A 26,102-nucleotide genomic window follows, 5' to 3' on the forward strand; every position below is an offset into this window, starting at 1 on the left:
CTCCACAGTCATGTGCTTTTCAATTGAAGGAATAATGCCATGCGTATCACCACCACCATGCCCTGTATCTGGAAGAAACAAAGCAATGAGTCACACTACAATCCTGTACGGTGCAATGAAGAAATAATACACTGTGCCACGTTATACTGAGATACTGTGCACTGAAGAAATAATGCAATGTGTCACGTTACAATCAGGTAATATGCAAGGGAGAAATAACGCAGTGCGTAACGCATCAAGCACAAGGTTCATCAGGCATAAATGAGGTCAGGCGTCATACGACAGTTCGATAGTTCGTTAGCAGCAATAATGCAAAGTGTAATACAACAATTTTACGTGCTCTGTTAACAGTGCCCCCGTTATGGATCAAATGATGACACACAAAGTACTGCTTCCCACTCCGGCCCTAGTACTGCCCCGTCTTGGGTCAGCACGGGCGGGGATCTGAGCGGAATCAACGGCTGGCGCAGCTGACTGAAGTGAGAGGCCGAGAGAGTGTCCCTCCGGGCCCGCAGCCCATCCCAGGTGTTGATCCACGTTACCTGGGGGGGCGCGATCCCACTCTCCTCCCCGTCATCAGCGACTTGGGCCTTGATCCAGAACTCCATCACGGGCTGCGGTGGACTCAGGCCGGCGGCTTAGTTCTTCCGTGGCTGCCGGTCCGGACCGCTGCTGATCGACTCCGAGGGCCCCAATGACTTGGCCCTCACTCCGGCAGTCTCAGTCCACACCAAGACCCGCCCTCAGCACTGTGGAAACTTTACTTCACTTTGGTGCACACCCTAACCAGGCACTCATCACCAGCGCCTCAGGTTGCACTTCAACATGCACACCGCGTGTCCGAGACTCTCCTCTTCTCTGGTGCTCACGACGATCCGGCGCTCTTCACCAACACTCCGCTTGCACCTCAAACGCACCCTGCATGTTCGAGCCTCTCCTCTTCTCCCTGGCTGCACCACGACACGCACTTTTGCGTGTCTGAGTCTCACCTCTTCTCCCAGTGCACACGATGTCCTGGCGCTCTTCCCTAACGCCCTGGCTGGTGCAATGCTCTTGCATGTCAGAGACTCACTTCTTCTTTTGGTGCCTACGAGACCCCGGCACTCTTCATCAACACCCGGGCTGCACCATGACATGCACCTAGCGTGTCCGAGACTCTCTTACTCCGTTGGTGCACACGATGTCCAGGCGCTCCTCACCAACGCCCTGGCTGCACCACAACACGCACACTGTGCTTCCGCGTCATGCTTCTTCCTTTGGTGCATATGAGGCCCAGGCGCTCTTCACCAACACCAGGGCTGCACCACGACATGCACCCTTGCACATCCGAGCTTCGCCTTGTCACCCCGTGCACACCATGACCAGACACTCCACACCAACGCCTTGGCCTGCACCATGACATGCACTCTTCGCATCTGAGACTTAGCTTACTCCTGCGTGCCCACGATCACAAGGCACAACTTCTGAGAGTCTCAAGTAGCAAAAAGCACACCCACACCGCGTTGCTTGGGACTTCTCCGGAACCTTTTATGATCCTGTATTTCCAAACAGGGAGCCAGCTCACCTTGGACCCTAGGGGTTACAAGACACAGCACAAAGCACCGTCTTCTTCAAGCGGGGGGACCCAGCACCTCCAAGCACAGTCCCAACAGACTCTTCCTTAGTTAGAACAGCAAACTGCAGACCAGCCCCAGATCACAAGGGCAAGGATTGGTCTATCCACAGCAGTCTCTTCAGTTGTTCCTTCTTTAGCAGAGGCTCCTCTTGACCACAGAATGGGTCCAAGCCCTTTCAGTCTCAATCCATATCTGTTCAATTCCTATGTTCAGGGGTTTCGGCTCTCATAGTTATACCCTTTAAATGTCTTTGAAGCTTGTATGTGCTCTGACCCCTTCCTAAATCAGTTCTAGGTGTCTCCCTCCCAGTGTCACCTCTCTCCCTTTGATACTGGGGGTCTGGATCCTCCATCACTCAGCAGGAGATGGGCCAATTTGTTTATAGCACCAGCCCAGGCCTTTTCACCTCCCAGGCTTCTCCTCCCTACTCTCCAGATGCAGGGCAGCCTGGTGCCATCTCTACCACTCCCTGGGTCAAGACCTCTCCCAGCTCCTCTCACCTTTCAGATCCAGACAGACAATCCACATTTCAGCAGACACATAGAAATGCCTAGAGCACAAAACTCAGCCACTTTCTAAAGAGTGGTTTCTGAACACACAGTGACAAAACCACCTTCAAAGAAAGATGCATTATGACACTGCGAGTCCATACATACTAAACTTCACCTCTCCATTATAAACTGACAGGAAACTAGGCTAACAAACACAACACCCAGCCTCCCCCATTCTGTCCCATGGGCAGAATGGCCTTTCAGCAGTGAAAAACTAAATGGAGAGTTTTTCACTGTCAGAAAATAAACTGAGGTGTGTGTTATGTTCTGCCTTTTACCTATACTGCACCCTGCCCAGGGGTTACCTGGTACCACCCACAGGGGTGCCCCATGTGTGTAAAAGGGAAAGTCAGGTCTGACAAGTGGTTACATTTGTCGGGACTACATGCTAACTTAGCATTCTGCGCGCAGGCCCTACACTGAAGGCCTGAGTTCCCTTTTCTGTGTGCGATTGCATTACTAGCCCTTGCACACACACTGCACATAACTAGGGACTTTTACTAGTAAGGCAAACATACCAATTATGGCCAACCAATCACCATTACATTTTACATAGGTAACTCCTGTACTTTGACACTGATCAGCAGTGGCAAAGTACCCAAAGCATCTAAATTGGCATCTCTAGGTCAGGAAAACGGTCTAGGGGTAGAACAAAAAGTTTAGGGAACTTTAACCAAAAAGGCCAAGTCATACATTTACCATATGTGAACCTCTGATCCAGGAGGATTCCACCTCTGTGATGTTAGCAGCCCACTCTCCCACATTTTCCAGGCCCGTGTTTAAATGGTGTGAACCCAAGACTGAAGGGAGGAGTGATCTGGCAATGCTGTGCTGCATACCACATGTCTGAGCAGGTTTAGTAGTGAATAACTGGCCACCTCGCTCCTGGCCTAAAATTCTGGGAGAGGAATTGACAAAGAGCTGCAATACCATCATATATGCAAATTCATCATTGGTTGCAAATTGGGACAATTTCCTAAATGTTTTAGGAATTTTATATTGCATAAAGTAATGTTTTGTTCCTTGAAGTTAGAAAACACTGGAAATGTTATTTCAGGATGTACTACACATTATATGATATGTTGATTTGGAGCAAACAGGAAGTAACATGTCTACTCCATATGCTGGTATTTATTTTAAATCTACGTTAAGTATTGGCACAATTTTTTCTTGAAACCCTCTGCAAAATGGCTCATTTGAATGTCATTGGCTTAGATTATATTTTGCATCAAACTTAAATATTTTTTAACAGCAGCACCGTAATTGCCAGACACATCTTAAATCTGCATTGACTTGAGTCGTCTCTCCATATTTTGCAAAATGGTACAACATAATTAAATATATGTATTAGTAAACAAAGAATAAATTGAAGGAAATGTGAACTTTTTAAATTATAGTTCTGCCCGGGTGAAGTCCCAGATTGTGGGCTTTAAATGCATTGTTTTGGTAAACCCCATTTTACCAGACAGATTAAGGAGATTTGTTGGAATGCATTGTGAAACCGAGTGAAACACTTGATGACTGCGGCTCGTATCGACCCATATTCTTCATAAAGTATTGACCTACAGACCACTTTATGTATTAAGACTATTATATGCCTATGAATTCCGATGTATTTATATCAAGGATAGCTTCGCTTTTATATGTTGTTCGTTATTATGTCTGTGCTTATATGGCTGATGTATATTAACCGAATAAAAGTCATTTGAGATTTGAGATTTTGAGACCTACAGATCATTGACAGTAATCAGCGAACTGGTTGCCTATGACCAAAATGGTTTTCTACCAAGCCGTAGCACCAGGCATTAACCTTTAATAGCTTTACACAATCTTAGCTAACTCTGAGGCTTCCAGGAGACTCAAGCCCTAGTCTCTATTGACTTTGAAAATGCCTTTCACTAGATACATTAGCCCTTTATGTTTCACCTCCTTGAGAGGATGAACTTCAGCCCCATTTTCCAATGCTACATGCCACTACTATACATGGAGCCCTGGGCACTTGTTGGGGTGAGCAGCACTTTTCCCGCTGCTCTCCCTATCCAGAGAGGCACCAGAGAGGGATGCCCCTTGTCCCCTCTCCTGTTCTGACTAATGATCAAACCCCTGGCAGAATGGATCCACTGAGATACACAACTTAGCAGGTTCTTCTGCCCGTCTGTGAGGAAAGGAGGAAAGGCAGACCCTCCTTATAAGCAGAACATTTTCTGGTGAACTTTAATGACTTCCCCAAAATATTCTCCCAATTAATGGATATGCTATGCATTTACAGTGAGGGCTCAGGCCTGTCAGAGATTTGGTTAAAGACAACGTACTTTCCAGAGGCTGGAAACCAATATGATTACCAGCACTCTATTCCCCTGAGCTGGGCTCCTGGGCACTTCAAATATCTGTTCATCCAGGTAACCTTAGGCAAACAGCTGTAATAGAACCTGAACATTACACTGTTACTTTCCTGAATAAAACATGACACGGACACGTGGGACTCTCTGTTGCTCAACATAGCAAACAGGGGTGGCTGTGTTCATGATGATCTCTCCCCCCCATATGCTTTACACTATGCAAGATTTCCCCCCAAAAGTCCTGCAACCTTCCTCCAAACTATACGCACTACGCTGCTATGGTTCTTTTGGGCAGGCAAACGATCATGCATCTTGTACAGGAAATGTGTCTGCCACATTACGAAAGAGCACTAGAGGTAGCCGACATGGAAGAGAATGGCCTGTGGTGGCTGCATCAGACCCGTACAGGAAAGGGAGCAACCTGCCTATGGCTGCAGGGTACACCATAGGCTACAGGTACAATGACCAGTCGTGGGTACAGCTGGTGTCCTTGAGTGCTTCCTGCCGTCAAGCCCCCTCCAACCTCGTGCGCGTAGATGTCGCTCCCCCGGTGCCCGGGGCTGTTCACTGCTGACACTCTGCTGGTGTTGTTTCCCAAGTTAGGGAGGCGGGTACACTCCTGCGGCAAAGTGAGCCTTCTGCCATGTGAGTGAACTGCAGTGGCTTGGCCACTGAGCTGGGAGGATCTGAGCCCCCGCGTCTGAAGGAGAATGGCTCGGCTCTGCCCGCTGCTCACTCCCCAGGGCTTAGCTTCAGGTCCAGATGGGTTCCGCAGGGGAGACCCCCAGACCGCTGCTGCTGGACTTCGAGAGCTTGATCAGCCAGACTACTGGTGCCTGTGCAGCTGTGACAATGACACAGTAAATCTCCTGCTTGGACCAACCGGGGGCTCCGTCTGCCTCCCTCTCACAACCTGAGCCAGAGTCCTGGTCTTGGGAACACCCTGCCCAAGCCAAGATCCCACATCTGAGGGAGGACTGCCAGTGCCATGAGAGGAACTACCAGATCCGGGCTGGCCTGGTGCAGAACATGGTCAGCATTGCAAGGTAAGTGGAATCCTAGTTGTATGTGACCTCATCTATCCACTGATGCGTGCACAGAAAATTCCATGGGAATGTGAGATATCAATGTGCAAAATACGTTTGTCTTTCTGTTTATAGTGCTGCATGTCACCCTTTTTATGTCTATTTAATATGATTGGGCTGGGCGTAACTCTGTGGAATTCCACTGAGTTTTTATGTAACTCTGTGGAATTCCACAGAGGGAAACTTCACGAGTTCCACCCACCCCAAAACTGGAACCAGAGACCTTCTTTCACATGATATAGACATGTCCCGTGATGAAAACATAAGGATGCCAGATCCACGCAACCCTTTATAAACTGTTAGGCAGGACCATTGTAGCAGACCCCAGGATGACACTTCTTGGAGTGATGTATGGACGGGGAGGCCCTCGGTCCCTGAGATCTTTGGTAGCACATGGATTCTTACTAGCCAAACGAAATATAGCATGAAACTGGCATTCTGCAAAGGCACCCCTGTGCGAGAATGGATCAACGGGATGGGCTGGTGCACCAGAGCAGAAGAACATGTTTATAAATCCAGGGGTTGCCCCAGAAAACATATAACGATATGTGGTATTTGGCTAGAATATCCCATTATGGTAGATGTGTAGTGTACAATTCCTAGTAATGAGTGTAATGTACCATTTGTCTTGTACCAATGTTGATGGTAGTGTGCTGCCAGTTTGTTTGGTGCTCCTGATGGCATTAAAATAAAAAAAATGTATATGGCTAAAAAAAAGTGAAACTATGTATAAAAACATTGGAGAATGGACATTTTGATAAACTAATTCTACCTAAAACAGATAGAGGAAGATTAATCCACTTTTCCAAATATGTACTAGCATCTTATAAATGAAATGCTCTCAGACTTTTTCTGAGCTATATTTATAGTGAAGACCTTTTCTCAGTTAAGTTTATATCCAGACTGACTCCCTGAATCAGTGACAGTTTGAAATACTGTTGACTATCTGTGTAGCTGTTAAAGTGGACACCTATATGCCTGTTTAGACATTTAAGACTTTAAAACTGTAAATAATCTGATTATAAATATGTTTAGTTTTTGTGGTTGGAGGGTAGATAGTGTTGAACGGGTTCAAGATGTTTAGCAAACCGGCTAGATGAAAGCGTGCACCCAGCTAGGGTGCAGCTCTAATTGGAGAAGGCTTCTGACACAACCTAACTCACAACTATGGCTGCATGCAAGTCATTATATATGCAGTTAACTGTATTAATGAATGATACCGGAGCTTTTTTTGAGCCCCACGTCACAGAAAGTTGATTAGTTGCTGACTTTGTTTTGCGATCTCACTATTCATTTTTTGTTTCACTGATACAAACAAAAAACAATGGCTTTGACTTGCATGGTGTTTTCTCTCTCTCTGAAGGGGACATGTTTTGCTTTCCTAGCCTGGGCTCTTATGCCTTTCATTGTCAATCAAGGTAGGGAAATTGAATGGAAGAAAGAGATGCTGCCCTGGTACGTAAAGCCCTCACTCAGAGCTTCCGATACAAAGGAAACTAGTAACTCCAGGGAACTGACTTAATGGGGTTTGCAAGTGAAATCCTGACCGTATGCTGATAAATTAGGAAATACCAGGGTAACAGGTAATTCAGAGTCTGATTTCCTTTGCTTCTCCTCATTCACCCTCATAATTATTTCTGAAGGATTCTGGTTGCTTTCAGCATCTGTAGTCTCCATGAAACACTTAATGGGTCAGCAGAGTTCTGTAGACCTTCTAATTTAGATGGGGCTTGTTATTTTTGTTACCATCCACACTGGAATTAATATTGTCTTCATGATCGAGATCTAAATTAAACCCATACCCTTTTACAGCAGCACCAAACCTAAATGTGTATAATGTGTAGTACTGTTGCCTGGGTCTAATCCATGCCGAATTGAATGACAAGAATCTTTACAAATATGTTCATCATGCCATCAGCATTAACAACGATAGGATGTGCACTACTTCCTAACTTTGTTTTCCTTTTGCAAACACATCAATGTCAGCATGTGCCCAAAAAAGTGGAGATGGTTTTTCATTTTTCATATTCTTCATCAGTCAAAGTAGTTTCTCACTAATCTAATCTTGAAGGAACTAGTACTATTTGATGGGCATTCTACTGATATTCACCGCCTTACATAATGGCAAATACAGCCTTGCAGTAAATAATATTGGCACAGAAATCTTGTACTCAAGGAGCTCCGTTTCAAATCCACTTATTTCCTTGTCTGAAAGCCCATAAGATCAACAAAACTTGCCAAATGTTTCCTCTTTTACAAACACTTGCGATGTTCTGCATGAAATGCACAACGTGCATATAACCCTGCACACGCCCACCTTAACCATGACGTGTATTTGATATCTTGCTGGCCACCTCCAGCTGTTTAATTTGCAAAGCCAAAATCTTTTGTAAATATTTATCATATTGAGATAAGTTCCATCCTTGGACCACTCTGTTGATCTAACCTCATTCTTGCTATATTCATTGCTGTTGCTATAGTAACCAAAAGTACTCTGATGGTGTCAGGGATATAAAAAATGTTTTGAGTAATAGTGACCCTATAAATAACAGAGTATTATTATCCAAGATTGGAAATTGAAATGAAACTTTGAGATGTGGCTGAATGATCAAATTGTGATTACGATCCATGTTTAGCAGGAATGAAGGGGAACTGACTGTCAAAACTGATGTGTAACATTCCACTTATCTTTAATAATTAATGCTTCAGAACGGTATTCAATTGACCATCTTATGTTCTGCCTCTAGATAGTGATGTACGACCATAGGCTACATCTAATTTTACTATTAAGTATCTGTACAGAAGATATGGACCTCACCAAGCAGCCAATCCCAAAAACATCATAGGGGCTCATATACAGTGTGGTGGGTGACCTGTTAGCCTTCCAGGTCTGTGTAGATGTTGGCTTATGCACCCCCTGATGCAGAACCACCCGTCATATTTGGTTATCTATATCTCCCTTGAGGGCATATCTTTGCCTTCAGTGGATCTGGCGATATGGCAGATACACTGAAGTGAGAGTTGAAAGCTGAGTCAACACTATTTTTGTTTTTGCTCGCTTAGCTTTATTTTTCTGTTTCTCTGAAACAAACTCTAAAGCGATCATTTGTTTCAGTACATTAAAAAGGCCCTGGTGCTCAGGTTTTTTTCTCGCTATGTGTGAGGTCAATTGTTTCCTCTGCCCGGATGCCTCATATTGTGAACATGTGTAGGGAAAGACAGTGATGGCCACCTTACCCTAAATAGGGTGCGTTGACTGTGACCTGGTGGTCAGACATCGGCCATATTGCCTGATTAAGGTTTTCCAAAGGTGGAGCCCCCTCAGGCTCAGCCTTCGGAAAGCCTGGTGGCTCAAGTAACTCTAAAAGAGGAGTTGGAAACTCAAGTTTGCTGGGGCAAATGCATTACTAGTTTAAGGTGGTTCTCCTATCCTGCCAACCTCTTAATGAAGTCCTAAACCTTAAACAGTGAAATTCTAAACATATAAAGAGCATAATGTAAATGCCAGGCGGACTTATCTGGCTATCTTAATTACTCAGCATCTGCAGGATCAGAGATACATTGTAGCATTTGTGCAATCTTGCAAAAAATACCTCTAGTATTATCTTCCTAATTTACTACCCAATACATTCTCGAACCGTTTTCATCTATCAGCTTTAAGTCCTTGTGTGCAATATGGGTTCTGCAAGACTGATATATCAATTTGCTCTAATTTGAAATTACTGGGTGGTTCATCTCTTTCTGCTTGATAACTTTAAGCCATTCACATTATTAGCCTTGTTTGTGAATCTAAGCATTTCAGCGGTACAAGAAAGCTATGACTATAGTTAAAAAGACATGATATCATAATGCTATGAAATGTCTTTATCTGAAATATCTGTGTCCCACTTGCAACTTACTCTAACAATTGTCCTCTTGATACACACATGTCCAACCCTCTGATCACCACTATTCCTCTGCCTGCTCCCCACTCTCTGAAGCCCGCCCACAAAGCCTGATGTACCACCTTACCTACCTTGCTGCAAACTTTGTAGGCCATTGCCTTGTGGGGTCAATCTTGAAAAGAAAAAAACAACACATATACTTTATATCACCCATATCCCTTTTCTCAATTTTAGCTACTTTGTACTAAACCACATTGTCCTCCCTCAGTGCACAAAACATCAGCCAAAAACGAATATGTATGCATATATGTATGTATGTGGCATTTGTATATGAAAAGCCTAGCTCCAGAGCCAATGGAGTGTTTTACAGGGTTGATTACTTAGTAAAATCTGACAGCTAAACCCATCCCCTTAAAGAGCATCAGCTAATTTTCTAGCATGGATTGTGTTCTCCATTTGAATGACTATCAAGATACCTACTACATGGCTGTTTGCTTTGCAAGTCCAGAAAATGGTATGCCTCTTCTACAGAAGAACAGAAGAAAGCTTGTCCTTTAGAACAACTTTGTCACACCAGTGGCATTAACCCATCCACTGCACAGCTCATTGCACAATGCATCTTTAGTGGCTCTATCTGTACTTGCTCATTCTTGTGTCATGGACTTTTTACATCCCATAGAACCCATCAGCCTTTGCCCATAGAACATAGACTATCCCAACAGACTACCAGGCCACACACTGCAGCGAGGTCATGGCCTTGCTCAATATAACGGCAAAGGTAATTGTGTTGTGGATGTTCTTACAGGAAATGAGCAAGTTTCACCAAATCTCACAGGGGTTTTAGCAAGACCACCAAATTTTGTGGGATTCAACATCAACTGATGAGACCAGCTGCAATCTTGGTGACAGATTCAGTATTCAGGATTCAGTATTGAAGCCGCACACCCTTGTGTTGGCATTTGATCTGGACCAGTGAAAATCCTCTACTGCTCATTTCGACACTCTCCCACCTCAAGAATTCCCAGTAGCCTCATCTTCCCCAATCAATTTCTTTCTTCAGCTCCGAACTTCACTGCATTATCACTTTCCAGGCTGTGGTACAAAATAGAGAACATGTTTACCAGCGCTGTGTATTACACACCAATACACAGTAATTCATAGTACCCTGCTATATTGTGCAGTGTGTGAAACATTGACATTGATACTCATGCAGTTATGGAAATCAATACACAAAGATTTTCAGAGACATGCTTTTATTTTGGATACTGATGTGTGTAGAAGCCAGTACACAGTCATTGGTGCGTTACAGGACAATATCAAGGGGAAAAATCACTCTTCGTGATAGAAAAAGTGAGTGACTAGAGAGTTTAGTTCTAGACACTGAGTGAGAGACACATAGTACACTGGTGAGTTTCAGTGTCATCAAACTGTGTATTTCTCTGAGTTGATCCAGATTTATGTGGGCAGCAGGTAGATCTCTGCACCTATGATGCTGTCAAGCTGTTGAGTGATGTCTTGTCTACCATCTCCTGCCATCTCCTGCCATTTCTTTTTCTATCAAGCAATTCAGTGCAGTGATTACCAACCACAGTTTAGATAGCAGAACGCAGACCAAGAAGTGAGAACACTTTAATACCGGCCACATCTTGTTCTTCCACTTTCTCATTCCAACCCTCTTTACCCCACTCTAGTCTCAAACCTCTTTCTTGTTTGGTGGTTGAGCCTATCGAGGTGGAGTGGATTTGCCTCACTCATGCAAGATGTTCAACATGTTTGCTTGCCAATGCTCTACCAATTAAGCCTACACTATGGTTCCCTCCTACAAATCTGGTAACCCAAACATTTTAAGATTTGACCAGTACTCCCCATATTCCAGGTCCCGCATTTTGAATTTCCTAAATATCATTACATTAGCACGAGCAATATTTCTTTTCTTGTTCAAATTATCATAAACACATACCTGCCTCTGCTCTAATTCAGTAGTCTACCCATTTATTGCCTGCAGACTATAATAATACTAGTGACCTGAGTAGCGACAAGTGATGCTTTTAACTTGTTCATTCTAATGGCTGACTCTCAGTTTTGAGGACGCCATTGCATTCTGTAGTCTGGAGTAAGTCTGATGAAAGCGCTAGCATAATTTAATCTATATCAGTTAATAAAGGAATTGCGGAGATAGTGGAATCATGATTCATAACTTCTGTTTAGCTGACCATGTTCCCCAGAGATCTTAACGCACGTGAACCTAAGCAGCAGTAAGCCAGAAATTACATGCACATCCACAGAGATGTAGAAGTACATGTGATTTGGAGATGAGTGCAACTGCTAGTTAGATTAGACTGAATGAATGTACTATTTTTGCGAAATGGCTGCTGCACCACACTCTCACTTTCTCTCAAAGTCGCATTGCCCCCTTCCCATCTAGCAACGTACCTCGTGGTAAATCCAGTTTCCGATCTACTGCTTCTTTCATACACCAAGCTACCGTGTTTTTCCTGCTCAGCACCTCATGTGTTGTCCCCAAAAACAAACAAACTGGATTTCAGGTTATCTGCCTGCAAAGTTAATTATTTTTACATAAATGACAGCTTCTGGAGGGGGTCATGGCACCCTGCTTTATAGCAAAAACAACAGTTGATGGACAGAATGCAGAACAATGTCATACATTCACCCCAGTACAGAGATCTGGGTCTAAATCCATCGTTTTTCTGCTCACCATGCCATTCCAGTTTGAACCCAGCCATATGCAAATCAGTCTTGACTCTGTGCCTCATGGGAACAGTCCAGCCTGAACTGCCAAGCCAGTTATGTTCGACACTCCATCCATCATCCCATGAGGCATAGGGTCAGACTGATTTGCATATGGCCATGTCTGAACTGGGGTGGCGATGTGAGATAAAGAATAATGATGGATTAAACCCGGATCAGTTGACTGGGAGTGAGTGCTTGCAATGTTCAACACTCCGTTCATCATCCCCTTTGGTTTTGCTTTGTTCGCCCTAAGTTGGCAGGGTATGCCCAGATGTAGGTCCCTTGCTCACTTTGCCACTGGATTCAAGCTAGCCTGGCTGATGACGGCAGATTAGCCAGAAACCGGTCCCAGGATGCTTGTTTCCGGTCCAAGGAAGACATGGCTTGGCAGTTCGGGCTGGACTGTTCCCATGAGGCACAGGGTCAGACTGATTTGCATATGGCCATGCCTTAACTGGGGTTGCGAAGTTAGCTAAAGAATGATGATGGATTAAACCCAGATCAGTTGACTGGGAGTGAGTGCTTGCAATGTTCAACACTCCGTCCATCATCCCCTTTGGTTTTGCTTTGTTCGCCCTAAGTTGGCAGGGTATGCCAAGACGTGGGTCCCTTGCTCACTTTGCCACTGGACTCAAGCTAGCCTGGCTGATGACGGCTGACTGGCCAGAAACTGGTACCAGGATGCTTGTTTCTGGTCCAGGGAAGACATGGCTTGGCAGTTTGGGCATGACTGTTCCCGTGAGGCACAGGGTCAGACTGATTTGCATATGGCCATGTCTGAACTGGGGTGGAGAAGTGAGCTAAAGAATGATGATGGATTAAACCCATATCAGTTGACTGGGGGTGAGTGCTTGCAATGTCCAACACTCTGTCCATCATCCCCTTTGGTTTTACCCTGCTTTTTAGGCCTGGCCTTTAAGACAGCTTTATCGATCTCACCAGACTATTGTTCTTCCAAAAATGCATAATATACGAACATAGACGTGTTTCTGTTCAGCAGGATTCATTCATTTGTCACTTAATCTGTCATTCACATTTTACTTTTGCCATCACAGAACACAACATGGGCAACAGGTCAGCCTACTTTACAGATTGGCTCCCTTTACTTTAAGTGTCCACCCCATGCCTGTGCATGATGTTTACATCTTCCTAAAAATAGTTCCATTCCTTCCAGAGACAAGGTTAATGTAAAATGTGCTTTATTTATTTTTTAATGTTAACTGTTTATTTTGCCTGCACTCGGCTGCCCAGTTAGATGGAAATATATTTTGTGTCTACTTTTTGAAGTTGCAGCTATAAAGTGTTTAATTGACATTGCAACATTGTAACTGCCTGCGATTTGAGTCCTTGGTTAGGTTGCGAGGCAAACAATAAAACTAAAATAATGTATGGGGCAGCTGGGAGGCTTGTTATTTTAAAGCATCACCAGTATAGCAGCCACAACACTGAAGGTTTCTTAAATTTTAATTTTGTATTACAAGCATATGGAGGTTCTATTTAGAGAGTGGCATATTTTCTTTTTCCATTTTACTTTTGTGGCTCATGTTTGCAATAAAAACAAAAATAACTAACCATCCTACCAGCCTGTCATGGCGAGATATAATTGCGGTGCCAATGCTTGTTTGCATAGAAATAATAACATCTGTTTTGGTAGCTGCAGTGGCAAGGATTGTTGTGTGAGTGTCAAGGTCTTAAACGGTGAGTACAGGATCAGTGACTCCTTCCTTTAGAATGATGGCCTGCTTCTATGAGCTCCAATCAGCATAGCACTTCCCAACCTTTCTCTCTTCCCAGCCCATCTGTCTTTTTTTCCCCCATTCGCTCATGTCGTGCATTTCCTCCCTTTTCTTCCTAATTTGTTTCTTTCCTATTTTATTTTTCCTTCCCAACCCCTTCTTCCTTCCGTTGTTCTTATGGCATCAGCACACAGTGTTCATGTCCTAGTACTGGATGCTTGGACTTTAATTATTTCCAAGCTCACGACAATTACAGTTTTTTTATAATTGCAATTTCTGTTCTATGCATGTCTTTGGTTTAATTAAATATTAATGTTTGCTGTAATTCGATACTACTCATCAAGGTCGCATACTCAAAGACTTACAATGGAGTTCCCAGAGGCCTTAACTACAAGATAAGTGCACCATCAGCTGTGTGCCATGGCTACCACTCAATACTCTTAGTGCCCGAGCCTTTCTTTGCATTCTGCAGCATTCAAGCTGGCAGTTCACCTGCTATAAAATGCTCCGCTGCGCCAGAATGCCTAACGCAGTGGCAATGGACACAGGAGCACTAATTTGCCTGACATTTAAATGCATTGCTATGATGTGGGGAGGCAACAAAGGGCCTTGGTCTAATTGATGATTAGTGGAACTTGGTATTCAATTTTCTCACCACTTACATAGCGCTTTCCATACCTCTTACACCCACCCTGAAACCAAGCTCAAACTTCTAACATGTGTCTTCCAAAAACCTTCTTCTACTCTCTGGTCAAAATTTGTCCCACCAAAACCTTGTTGCATTTTCCACAAACCATCCATCCTACTTCTACCAACCATCACGTCTCCCTTAGTACCTAAGGTGTTAGCAATCCTCTCACTATTAGAAATATCTCTGTTGTTTCCACACCAACTTCACTCTTTGGCAACCAATGGCACCTTTCTGTCCTAAATTATCCCTTTCCAGTCTGTATTTTAACATAAGCCATACCAAAGCTTTTTATATAGCTTGCCCCCTGTAGCCGCAAAAACCTATGCTAAGTACCTTGTTATTTTGCCTCAACCTGCTGACTCGCTTGAGTCTCCCGCAGCTCTGAACCTGGATTGATTGCACATGTTGGACCTCTCCCTTGCTATGGGACAAAAGCTGTCCAGCCTCATAGCTGTGCCTGGGTGGACATGACTCTAATATGAAGAGAATAGAAAATAAAATAACTTACCTCATTGCAGACCAGAACTCCTCCTTTAAGAAATAAGAGTTCAAACAATCAGTGCCGAATATACATCATTTATATCAGACCCAATGTTGTCATGAGCTAGCCAGCACACTCACTCACACCATCACATAAATGTTTAGACGCACACAAGCATACACTGACGCTCTTTCTCTCTCTCTTTCACATTTCAGGGGATTTTTCTCCATACTTTTTAGCTTCACATTTGGAACTTGCCTTGTGATAGAAGCTGCACCAGTTGCTTTGGGTCGTTTTTAAAATCTTCTTGTTATCTCACTTTAGTTTTTTAATAATCTACCGTGCACCTTACTGCTTGCATTTTAGAAATCGCTGCTTGAAGGCTGCTCTCCGCACGTTTAATTACCGCTTGTAGATGTATCAAGCTCTCTGCTGACTTGTTTGAGGGGAACCAACCAGCTTGTTAGAGCTCGCAGCCCTTTAAATGGTGATAGTGGCACCAATGGCCGGCGTGCCAAAGGGAAGCCCATCTGCACCATCCGCGGCCAGCCGGGGTAAGTTACTATGCCCAAAATCCCTCCTATACCTCTAACGGACTCAAACACACTTGGTAGGATATGAACTTGAGGCCACCATTTTGTCACATCTATCTAACTTAGGGCTGCTAAATAAAAATAGCTCAACTATTGAAATAAGCAAGACAATCAGCCACTCTCTCAGTGCCCCTACAGTGATTGATATCTCGGCTAACCAATTTACGGTTATCTCCCTGAACACTAGATCAATGGTTAAACACCAAATAGAAATATTTTAGTTGCAGAACTCTGAAAAGCCAGACATCTTATTGTTAACTGAAACCTGGCTATGACTGGTTTGTCCCATGACATATTGGCTGCTCTCCCAGAAAATTACTACCAACTTCACGCTGGCCATCCTACAGGTAAAATAGGTGGAGGTGTAGCAGCTAGAATTTAAAGAAATTTGAATTTTACCAGTCTTGCATCACTTGATATTACAGTAGCTGACAGTCTTTTAATTAAAATGACTTTATATCTTCTTCTTTAACCTCTGGATCATATGCCCCACTTCCCACATTGCCTGGCGGAACACATCTCTCCTATAGTATTTGACTAATAATAATGAAAACTAAAATAATTAAAAAAAAATTAAAAAACTAGTAATTAAGCTCAACTGAAACAGCTGTCCGTTTTGGATCGGGAGCGGCTAGGACGGTCTGGGCTTTTGCCTGATCAAGAACGTTTATGCATGTTTATGCTGTATGTTTGGCAGCGAGATCATCTACAAATGGGGGCTGCGTGCTCGTTGATTTTACCGCATTTGCACAAATACATGCTGCCGCTCCACATTTCAGGACCCCACATCTTCTTACTGGGGAATTTATTAGAAGGTTCACCTTTGCTGCACTAATAGGCAGCATCTACCTCGATGCCTGCAAAATGACGGCCTCTACTAATCACCATTACCAATAATTGGTGGTCTGCTTTAGGCTGTTGTTTTAGGCAGGAAGAGACACCGATCCTCCCAAGAAGCAGACCACATAGGAATTGAAAAAGGACAAATCACTCACAGAATCACAGAAACTGAAACAGGACGACTACCTTTTTGGTTATGATATCCACTACTAAAGATGCAGCCATCTTGGACTGACTCCCTTACAGTGGACTAGCCCCTGTACGTCACTAGTTAACACCCCTCGGTTTCCCTCTCCTCATTCACACAGGTGAGAATTTGTACTTTTATTTTTTACCTTATTTTATATTTTTCTTGACCTAGCCTCCCATCCATCACTCCCCAGCAGCGGGGCATTCACCCCTAAATTTGAATCAACCCCTACTCCACCCTCCCCCTCCCTTCCCTTCTCTTTGCCCTTAACCTACACCAGCACCCCCGTTGTTCCAACACCTCCCCCATATCACGACTACCCCCTACCTTCCCAAGCCCAGCCCCCCTTCACAGCACAAGCCCCCGCTACGGTCCCAATCCTACAACCACGCATAATGCCCAATATCACTCTACCCCACACCAACAAGCGCCAACCCCACTATGGAGCGCACAGGCTTACATACTTACACCATTAACTACCCCCCAACCTTTTGAAAAAAACAGCTAAACGCTTTAATCACAATTTGTTAAAATTACACCCCGAAACCCCTATCTCGGACTCCTACTTCTCAACAAACAAAGGGCACATATCCACCAACATCATTTTCTACACCAAAAGAAGAGCACAAAGGAGGAAAGCCTTCCTTGCTCTTTTCAGGATCTCCTCCACCAGGAAAACTGCACATGGTCTCACAATCTTCATCTCCCCCTCCCCAATCTTCAAAGGCGCAGCAACCATCACCATCTATCACAATGGAATCATCCTCATGCAATCATCAGACCGCAGCGTAAACCTGTTGGATAACATCTTCACCATCATCAGGGAAAAAGTGATAAAACCTCACCCCGTCCCAGGCGGCTCCCACCCCCAGCACGCAGCCTATCACCCCCCTAATATTACGTCAGCTCAGGCTCATCGGATGTCAAGTCAACATTTTCACCCAATCCCAGTGCTACCCTCTCCTCCCTGCACGAATCTCTCCCAATACACTCCCCCCTTATTACACTACCAGCATTTACACCCATTCCAGACTCAGCACTCTCACCTGGAATGGAAATACTTCCTCCCAATGCCAACCCTGCCACCTGCAAAACCAATACTCCCACGACCACATCCACACCGCACACCCCTACGATTCATACATCGCCACTCCACACCAGTCCACCCCTCCCTGATCCGGATAAGGAACCAGGCAGGATGCTACAAAAAAAACAACCCAGAATACGTGCTTCCCACGGGACGCAAACGGTAACTAGACATAATATTGAAAAAAAAATATCGAATGGCCATAATATCGAGTCTAAAATATAGAATGGACACAATATCGAATGGACATAATATAGTCGTTAAAAATATCGAATTGCAGGTAAGTAATATCGAATGTCATAATATAGGCATGAAAAAATATCGAATTGTTATTAATATCGATTTTTTAAAGTGTTTTGCATGTTAGTATATGTGTTAAAAGTGTATATTATTTTTTGTAATGTATGTTTAGTTTTTTTTAAGTAATGAATTTTATGTTATTAAATTTTTGCATAATTTAATCCCGTAGCGGGTTGTGGGTTTATAGGGGAATAGGGTGGGAAGTAATTTAATAGTAATTAAGTAAATATTTATTTTTATTTATTGGTATTGATAATTAATTTACTGTTAATTAATTATTAATTTGTATTTTTAATTATTTATTAATTTTTGGTATTGAAAATTAATTGGTTGTTGATTAATTATTAATTGGTAAATAATTTGTATTAATTGGTAATTAATTTTTATTAATTGTTTAATTGATAATTATGATAATTGTATTAATTTATAATTTGTAGTGGGTTGTGGGTTTATTGGGGAATATGGTGGGTACTAATTTAATTGTAATGAATGAATTGCTAAAAATATTTTTGTGTATTGATAATTAATTTACTGTTAATTAATTAATAATTTGTATTTTTGATTATTTATCAATTTTTGGTATTGAAAATTAATTGGTTGTTGATTAATTATTAATTGGTAATTAATTTGTATTAATTGGTAATTGGTTGTTGATTAATTATTAATTGGTAATTAATTTGTATTAATTGGTAATTAATTTTTATTAATTGTTTAATTGATAATTATGTTAATTGTTTTAATTTATTATTTGTAGTGGGTTGTGGGTTTGTAGGGGAATATGGTGAGAAGTAATTTAATTTTAACTAATTAATTATTGAAATAAATTTTGTATATTGATAATTAATTTACTATTAATTAATTATTAATTGGTATTATTTGTATTTAATCATTTTTGGTATTGAAAATTAATTGTTTGTTAATTAATTGTTAATAGGTAATTAATTAAAAAAAAATATTTATTGGTATTTATAATTATTTGATTATTAAATATTTTGTGATTGGTAATTAATATATTAATTTTTGTATTGGTATTAATAATTAAATTATTTTAATAAAAATATTAAATTATTATTTTCTTTACTACTGCACTCATTGGAGTGGGAATAGTAATTTTTACCCCTACTCTATCCAACGCTTTCCCTACTGTTGCACTCTTTGGAGTGGGAATAGTAATTTTTACCCCTACGCAATCCAACGCTTTCCCTATTGTTGCACTCACTGGAGTGGGAATAGTAAATTTTACCCTCCCGCTATCCAATGCTTTCCCTACTGTTGCACTCTTTGGAGTGGGAATAGTAATTTTTCACCCATACGCTATCCAACGCATTCCCTATTGTTGCACTCACTGGAGTGGGAATAGTAAGTTTTACCCTCCCGCTATCCAACGCTTTCCCTACTGTTGCACTCTTTGGAGTGGGAATAGTAATTTTTACCCCTACGCTATCCAACGCTTTCCCTATTGTTGCTCTCACTGGAGTGGGAATAGTAAATTTTACCCTCCCGCTATCCAACGCTTTCCCTACTGTTGCACTCTTTGGAGTGGGAATAGGAATTTTTACACATACGCTATCCAACGCTTTCCCTATTGTTGCGCTCACTGGAGTGGGAATAGTAATTTTTACCCCTACGCTATCCAATGCTATCCTTACTGTTGCATTCTTTGGAGTGAGAATAGTAATTTTTACCCATACGCTATCCAACGCTTTCCCTATTGTTGCAGTCACTGGAGTGGGAATAGTAAATTTTACCCTCCCACTATCCAACGCTTTCCCTACTGTTGCACTCTTTGGAGTGGGAATAGTAATTTTTACCCCTACGCTATCCAACGTTTTCCCTATTGTTGCACTCACTAGAGTGGGAATAGTAAATTTTACCCTCCTGCTATCCAACGCTTTCCCTACTGTTGCACTCTTTGGAGTGGTAATAGTAAATTTTACCCTCCCGCTATCCAACGCTTTCCCTATTGTTGCACTCTTTGGAGTGGGAATAGTAATTTTTACCCATACGCTATCCGACGCTTTCCCTATTGTTGCACTCACTGGAGTGGGAATAGTAAATTTTACCCTCCCGCTATCCAACGCTTTCCCTGCTGTTGCACTCTTTGGAGTGGGAATAGTAATTTTTACCCCTACGCTATCCAACGTTTTCCCTACTGTTGCACTCTTTGGACTGGGTATAGTAATTTTTACCCCTACGCTATCTGACGCTTTCCCTATTGTTGCACTCTTTGGAGTGGGAATAGTTATTTTTACCCCTACGCTATCTGACGCTTTCTCTACTGTTGCACTCACTGGAGTGGTAATGGTACATTTTACCCTGCCGGTATCCTACGGTAAAAATATTGATTCTTTTTTATTAATATTACGTTTATATATATCTATTAAAAAATAAAAATGTAAGTTTATTTTTTTGAAGTTACATTAATAATTTATTATATTTAAGGTTATTTAAGTATTTTTAAATATGTTTTAGTTAATTATATTTATTATTTTATTATTTTTTACATTACTTTTAATACAGTTAACAAAATTCGATATTTTGACTGACTATATTCTTTACAACGATATTTTTGACTCAGTATTTTTGTACTTACCTGTTTGTAGAAAGGAATTCGATATTTTTGCATTCGATATTTTGGCATCGATATTTTTGTAGGTCTATATTTTGGAAGTCGATATTATGTCAGTGATCCGACGCAAACACACCTCCCACAATCACAATACAATCACCAATCCTGCTACCACCTACACCAGACCCTAGACTTGATGAGATTCTAATTTTGCTATGGCAACTCAAAGAAGAACTACAAGCTCTATGTGAAGTTCTCCCTATTACGCTCCTATGATCTCCCACAACCTAACCGCAACACCATGCTTCCAGACAACCTCCCCAAAAATTCACTAATCCAAACTATTCCTTCCAATACGCACAGACTCACTACACATAATCCCAGCGGTATAGTCACAAACAATCTTAGATAAGTTCCCCTTACTCAGGAACCCAACTCTTCCCTCATAAAGCCCCGTCTGAAATGTATACTACTAAATTGCAGATCTGCTTCAAGACATGCAGCTGACTTAGCTGACCTCATACTTACACAAGAACCAGACCTACTAATTTTGACTGAAACATGGTTAAATGAATCTTCTGCGCCCATCCTCGATATACTGGTACCCCCAAGCCATGACATCATCAGACTAGACAGAATTGACAAGCCAGGGATTGGCATTGCTTGCATACACAGGAAAAATCTCTCAGTGAACTGATCCCAATCTTCAGTATTCCCCTCTTGTGAATACATATGCTTAGACAACACTAGCAATAGCAAACTAGTTTGCTCTTTGCACACTCTCTATCATCCACCAGGTGATAATCTCACCTTCATCGAGCATTTCATGGAAGTAGTCTCTACTAATGCCGGACATCAAAATATGCAAGTTTTTCTTGGAGACCTTAATCTCCATTGGAATGACCCCAATGACTAAGCGGTCAATAGTCTCAAAAACTTCCTCTTGGATCTCAACCTCACCCAAATCTGCAACAGCTCCACACATGATAAAGGAGCAATCCTTGACTTAGTCATCTCTAAAGCAGATTCCATTCAACTAGATATGATCCATCCATGTGATTGGTCTGACCATCATATCATTACTTTCTTCATCAATGAAACTGTGAAACTTAATTCAGCTCAACCCACAAGATCTAAAGTACGGAAGAGAGATCTGAGAAACATTCTTTCTGACATAATCACAACCTCCAGCTCCAACATCCTTCTTCCCCTAGAAGGGCTAGCTGATGTTCAAGATCTCACCAATCACTACTTCAATTCCATGAACATGATATTAAATGAGGTCACCCCACTACAACTAAAGAGAGCCTCCACAAAAGACTCAAAACCCTGGTGCGATGGAAGTTTCAATGAGGACAGACAATCCTTAAGACTAATTGAACGTGGATGGGGATCTGCTCCATCTGCCAACCACCTCAAGATGCTAAGAAGGAAGAGAAACGCCTACTACAGAAAGATCAGACGATCTGAAGCAGACTTTTTCAGTTATCAATTAGACCAGGCCAAGAATCGTCCCCAAAAACTTTACGAGCTAATCAAAACACAATCTACGGATGCACCTCACCTCCCCCAAGCTAGCTTAGGCTCACTACCCAACTGTGAAGAGTTTGCCTCCTTCTTCACTCTGAAGACCGAAAACATAAAGAAGGACCTACTCAACGATTTAATCACACATACTGATACACACATTGACGCTTCATCATCCCTTCTAGGAGCCCCACACGGAGCTTACCAAAGTTCGACCTAAAAAATAATGCATCTTGGTCATCCTTCAATACTTATAACGAAGAAACTATACTCAAAATGCTCACGGCTCTGAATCCTGCCAATCACTTCACTGACCCTCTCCAAGCAAACTGCATAAAAGACTTCATCCCGCTGCTACTGCCTCTTTGGACGAAGATTATAAATACCTCCCTCCTCCAAGGAACCATCCCTGATATCCTCAAATATGGGCAGGTATCCCCCATCCTAAAGAAGCCAACGGTTGACCCTGTGGACTTAAATAACTACCGCCCAATATCCAACATCCCTACCCTGGCCAAACTCTTAGAAAAATGTGTACACCTCCAGCTTGTAAGACACATAGACCATTTCAACCTGCTCAACAAATTCCAATCAGGTTTCCGTGCAGGACACAGCACTGAATCAGCCATGACCCACATAATTGACGATGCGCTACAAATCCTAGACAAGAACGAAGCCTGCTTACTTATCCTGCTTGACCTTTCCTCTGCCTTTGATACCGTCAAACACGACAACCTGCTAGACCTTCTGAAACACAGAATGGGACTATCTGGATCAGTTCTAATCTGGTTTACCTCATTCCTGCAAAACAGATTGCAACGATTCAAGGTTAACCATTCCCTGTCCAAACCCGTCCCAGTCACCTTAGGAGTCCCACAAGAATCATCCCTCTCTCCGACACTTTTCAATCTATTCATGGAAACACTCACTGAAATTCTTAACTCTTCTAACATACAATACCATATGTACACAGACAATACACAACAATACCTAAAGATCCATTCACTAGAAGACATCAAATCCCTGAACACAACTCTTGGAAAAACTCAGACCTGGCTGGCCGAAACCCATCTAAAACTGAATACCCTCAAAACTGAATTCCTCCTAATCGCTCCTCCCGCCCAAGTACCCATAATTCAAGACTGCATCAAACACCTAACAGCACTCAGCTGCCAACTTCTTATCGTTGACTCAACGAAATCGCTGGAAGTAACGCAGGACAGAAATCTCAATATGCTGAAACACATAAGCACCGCAACAAAAGGAGCAAACTTTCAGATGAATACTTTGAGAAAACGTAAATCTTTCCTGCCTGAAAAGGACTTCAAACTGGCAGTACAAGCTCTAATTATCCCAAGATTGGAATATGCAAGTGTCTCTCTCGGCGGCCTTCCCAGATCCTCAACGGCCCCTCTTAGAGCTTCAATCAACGCAGCAGCTAGACTTATTACTGGCTCCAAAAGAAACTCCCACATATCCCCGGACCTAAGATCCCTTAACTGGTTACCTTTCGTAGCCAGAATTCAGCTAAAAATAGCATGCATGACGCATAAAGCCATTCAACACAACACTCCCAGCTATCTGGCACAGGAACTGGTACCTTCATGTGGCAACTGAGCTTCCAGAAGTGCCAATAACCTCTTATTGAAACCACAAAGATTCAACAAGAAGAAAACATACAATCAAGCCTTCTCAGGGATGGCGCCCAGGATCTGGAATGCTTTGCCCCCAGAAACTAGATTTAATCCTTCTACTGCATCCTTCAAAAAAGAAGTGAAATCCCTTCTCATGGCTAAGTTCACTTGAGCATGGGTTACTGTGATTATACGACTCTATTCTTGATCTATATGGAACTATATATTATTTACTACTTCTCTATGTATCTTCGATATTGTGATTATACTATGCTTGATTTGTATGGAACTATATGTCATTTACCATATGCCTATGTATCTTCGATATGTTGATTGTACTCTCTGTGATTTTTATGAAACCATATGTTATTTACCATATGCCTATGTATCTGCGATATTTACCTTGTAAAGCGCTCTGATACCTGCAAGGGTCTTGTTCGTGCTATATAAAACCTTCAAATAATAATAATGACTATGCAAAACCTCTAGTAATTGGGACTTTTAATTGTTGGGCTAATGAGAAAAGGGGTGGGAAATCATCTATGAAGTTCACCCACTTACTAAGCAGTCTGAACTTTGAACAACATGTGACCTCTCCTACTCATATCAACGGCGATACATTAGATCAGGTATGGTCCATCAATTTATCAGTTGATAATCTCATGTTCATGCCCTGTGCTTGGTCAGACCATTATTTAATTAAAATGACACTGTTTAATTTGGTTCTTCTAAAACATTTGCTTAGCACAGGAATGCTATCTCGGAACTGGACCTGCATTAATATTGACTATTTCTGTAATTCATTGGTAACCACATTACCCTATATAAATGCCAATTTTAACCAACATGAGTAAGGTATCACAGCCTGGCTAACAGAAGCCTACAAAACACCTGCTCCTCTTCGGAAAGCCTGACTGGCCAAGCACTATAACGCATTGAAATGTTTTTTTGAAGAATTAAAACTTGTAAAACTCAAACTCAGCTGGTCAAAATAAAATTGGTGCAGGAATTATTGACCCGGAAAAAAGGAAGTTTCTCTTTCTCATCTTAAAAAATATAAAAAATCAATCAAACAAGCTAAATCTATTTTTTTCCTCTAGAAAAATCAGAAGCTCAACAAATAAATCTAAGGACATCTTTGGAATTGTGTCTGAATTATCAAACCCCGACACAGTCACTGCAATGACTCTGCCCACTCAAACCCTTTGTGATTGAATGAATGCAGGAATTTGTAGTGCACACAGCCAGCCCAAGGAGTGTACCGGCACTAATTGGACAGAAAGAAAGAAGGTACAGAAAGTCATAATTAGAGGGTAAAAAACCAGGTCTTGAGTAGTTTTCTGAAAGGCTGCTTGCTTCTGATTTGGCATAATTCGGCTGGCAAGCTGTTCCAGGCTATGGGGCCCAAGAGGTAGAAAGATCTACCTAGGGTTCTTACTCACCTACCCCTGAGAACTTTGGCCAAGTGGCCCTGGTGCAGACTTCTGAGGAAAGTGTAACATTGGATCCTGGTAGATAAGTATTCGGGTCCAGAGTGGTTAAGAGCTCTGTGCTTGATGACCAGATGGTACTGTAGGTATTTCTCTGTGGAGGATTTGGTGAAGCCAGTGCCTAAATAGAATTGAGGAACTTCCTTAGTCTAGTTGTGTAGGGTAAACCATCCATACACCCATGCCGCCAGTAGAGCTTTATCCTCCACCAAGGAGACAGTTTTATTAGCACACTTTTTAAAGCCACCATGTGTCCCTGAGGTCTCCCAGAGGCCCAGCAGGCATAACTGATGTACAGAGTCTTCCAGATAGCCCCTGGCTGCGCCTTTCTCTTTAGTGGAAAGTTCAGGACATAGCTGAGCATTTAGTGTCCCTGGTTCCGCTCTTTTGACCTTTTGCCAGCATTTGATGTACGCTCTTCTGCAGGCCAGTCCTTGCCTCTGCATACCAAATTGTAATCTTATTTTGGCTGGTGACGCATATTAGGGTAGGTTGAAGATCATTCGAAGTGATCCCATTACAATGCCATCTAGTATAGCCACATCTCTACCTTTCATGGGTTCGCTTCCATAAGTGATTGTTGGTATAAGTTTTCCCTGCATCACTTGGAGCAGTAAAGAGAAGCTAATGCCAGCAATTTTGTTTTTAGGTTTCTTAATGCCACTGCTGTCGCTGTACCTTTCCTCTTTAATAGTTCCTTGTGGGCAGTGAAGGTTCTTTTGCTGTCTATAATAATGC

At 42.3% G+C, this 26,102-nt stretch overlaps 1 protein-coding gene across 1 annotated transcript in view; it reads left to right on the forward strand.

Moving 5' to 3' along the window:
- GRB14 (growth factor receptor bound protein 14) overlaps window positions 1-26,102 on the forward strand; it is a 681,395-nt gene that overhangs the window by 149,097 nt on the left and 506,196 nt on the right. The window lies entirely within an intron of this gene.

The sequence above is a fragment of the Triturus cristatus genome, chromosome 3_1, assembly GCF_964204655.1.
Source record: "Triturus cristatus chromosome 3_1, aTriCri1.1, whole genome shotgun sequence".
In the NCBI taxonomy this organism is placed as follows: domain Eukaryota; kingdom Metazoa; phylum Chordata; class Amphibia; order Caudata; family Salamandridae; genus Triturus; species Triturus cristatus.